This window comes from Tachyglossus aculeatus, chromosome X4 (genome assembly GCF_015852505.1).
Source record: "Tachyglossus aculeatus isolate mTacAcu1 chromosome X4, mTacAcu1.pri, whole genome shotgun sequence".
Lineage (NCBI taxonomy): Eukaryota > Metazoa > Chordata > Mammalia > Monotremata > Tachyglossidae > Tachyglossus > Tachyglossus aculeatus.
In genome coordinates, this window is record NC_052098.1 from 25,309,640 (window position 1) to 25,312,723 (window position 3,084).

General features: G+C 44.6%; 1 pseudogene; it reads left to right on the forward strand.

Moving 5' to 3' along the window:
* The first annotated feature begins 432 nt into the window (after positions 1-432).
* LOC119948570 lies at positions 433-581 on the forward strand (annotated as a pseudogene).
* Positions 582-3,084: the final 2,503 nt, after the last annotated feature.

The following is a 3,084-nucleotide window of genomic DNA, read 5'->3' on the forward strand; positions in this document are numbered from 1 at the left end:
TTATGTTCCTTCCATTAGACCATGCTGTTTCTCTGTAACCAATGGGACGAGCCCTCCATACACCTCCAGCTGAATTCTTCCAGAGGTGAAAGGCTCTTAACATTATTGAACTAATTCTATAATAATGTGGTACTTGTTAATCAATCAATCAATCGCATTTATTGAGCGCTGTACTAAGCGCTTGGGAAGTACAAGTTGGCAACATGTAGAGATGGTCCCTACCCAACAGTGGGCTCACGGTCTAGAAGGGGGAGATAGAGAACAAAACAAAACATATTAACAAAATAAAATAGAATAGATAGGTACAAGTAAAATAGAGTAATAAATGCGTACAAACATATATACATATACACAGGTGCTGTGGGGAAGGGAAGGAGGTAAGGTGGGGGGGATGGAGGGGGGAGGATATTTTAAGTTTACTAAATATCAAGCCCCCTCTCAGGATCACACCTGGAGAGTTTCCAGTATTCTACCAGTCTCGACTACAGGAGGGAGAGTCAAGCAGAGGCATATCCATTCCATTCCTAGCTTGGGCAGTGGCTAGTGAGTGGAAGGCCCGTGGAAGGCGATCTGCTACAAGTCAAAACTCAGCTGGGCAGCAATGACACAGGCGAGAGAGTTGAGAGCAGAAACTAAAGTTTACTGCGTGGAAGGAGGCAATGATAAACCACTTCTGTATTTTTTGCCAAGAAAATTCCATGGATACACTACCAGAACGATCGCAGATTGAGGTGAGGCATTCTGGGAGAGATGTGTCCATGGTATTGTTATGGGTCTGAGACAACCTGACAGCATAAGACAATACGTCAAGCACTGCATTAAGTGCTAGGGTGTATTCAAGGTAATCAGCTCAGACACAGCCTCTCTGCCATACGAGGCTCACCATTTAAAAGGTAGGGTAGAGCAAGTATCTTATCCCCATTCTACAAATGAGGAAGCAGACACAGAAAGTGGCACAGCTGCGACTAGACCACGGGTCTTCTGACTCCCAGCTCAGTTTCTTTCCCTTAAGCCCTCTACCTCCTTGCTATCAATAATCAGTGGTATTTATTAAGTGTTTACTAATTTCAGAGCACTGTACTAAGTGTTTGGGAGAGTACATTATAACAGAATTAGCAGACACATTCCCTGCCCATAACAAGCTTACAGCCTAGAGGGGGAGGCAGGCATTAATATGAATTATAACATATAATTTAAACTAATATACATAAGTGCTGTAGGGTTGGGGGTGAGGTAAATGTCCAAAGGTCACAGGTCTAACTGCATAGGTGACGCAGAAGGGAGAGTGAGCTGGGGGAAAAGAGGACTTAATTGGGGAAGGCCTCTTGGAGGAGATGTGACCTTAGTAATGCTATGGACAGAAAACTAAGGAACTCCCCAAACAAACTGGTAGGCTTTGTTTTGTAGGCGACTAAGTCATAAGTGGAGAGAACCATGGGGCCTTCCCTACTATAGAGATGTAAAATAAGATGTGTAAAAACGTGCTTGTTTTTAGGAAGAAAGGTGCTATGAGAACCTCAAGCATTGTTATTATTTCTTCACTTTTCTAATAACTCCTAAAAGGAAAACATATTTTATCATCACCAGCCTCAGCATGAATCTCTTGTGAGTGAGAATGTTTTTTTCTTTCCATGAGAGTTATTTATGAGCTTTCATGTGACTAATAAGGCCTCAGACCCACAAGGTCTACTGCAGCTTAGATAAACATTTCCATAGGGGGAAAGTGACCCAGGGTTCTCAATTTGCTGCTTCCGCCGCTCTTTTCTCTTTGTCTGACAGAGAGAGGCTCTGGCAATTTCAACTGCCTGGCTGTATTATTTATCCAAGTGGGGTGATCTGTGGCCAAGATTTGTTTTGCATAGTTTTGTAGCTTAGGCTTCAGAACATTTTCCTTATACTGGCTATAAGCATCTCCTGGGAGGTAACTGGGAGTTTGCCACATGCTTTGGGAGCCTGGACTCAAAGCTTTGATCATCTGTTCTATCCCGGGAAGCTGGTGTTTGACAATCATTGCCTCGGTACTCATGGTCACCTGGGAGAGGATGCTTACAACGGGGCCTGGGTCTTCCCATTGACTTGGAGGACCTTCCACCAGCAGCAACAGTGATGTTATTGCCAGTACACTCAGTGAAAACTTCGGTGAATTAGGGAACATTTGTTCATAAATGCAAGGCCTGTTTGTACACAGTGCACCCATGGGGGTCATGCTGGTGCACAAGCAAGGTTGTACCCAGGGGTTACTAAAATATGAGATTTCCTAAACCTGGGGTTTTGCAAGATGGCAACTCCTGCATTATGGCATGTCTTCCATTTGTCCTAGAAAATTGGTGGGGGAGCAATCACCAGGTAAACAGTAAGATGGGTGCCAGAGCTACAGTCACAGCTTTTGAGCCTTTAAAGTCTGCGCTTGCCATGACTGTGAGTTCACTGTGGGCAGGAATGTGTCTGTTGTTATAGTGTACTCTCCCAAGCACTTAGTACAATGCTTTGCACACGGTAAGTGCTCAGTAAATATGACAATGAATGAATCTGAGTTTCCAGGATTGGAGTATGCCCATTAGACGTTTGGAGCGGTTTCAGTAGCATCACCTATAGGTACTACGTTGAACATTAAAGGGCAGGACGGGATTAGAGACACATGGTCTGGGAGGATAGCCAGCTCAGGAGCATTGCATTTGAGCATTTGAGCCAGCTCAAAGCACCACAGCTCTCTTTGATAGGAAATGTGAAGAGGATGAACAATAGCAGAGCCCCCAAGCAGCTGCTGGATAGGAGACTGAAAGGGAGTATTTGCAATCCAGGAGGACAAAAATAAATGACATGAAGACCTAGGGAAACACAGTCAAACCATGTGACATAGCAGCAGACTGTTGAGAGACTACCACAGCAAACCGACTAGGCTGGTGTGCAGAAATTGAGAAAGGGGTTGCTCTCCTTGAGTAAAGGCTTAATGACCATCAGGATGCCAAGAGGCAGGCTCAAAAAAAAGAGACAGGCACTGTATGGGACAAATCTATTAGCGCAGTAGGCATCTAACCTTAAGTGCATGTAATGCGGTGGGGGGGGGGTGATGTTTACTCGGCC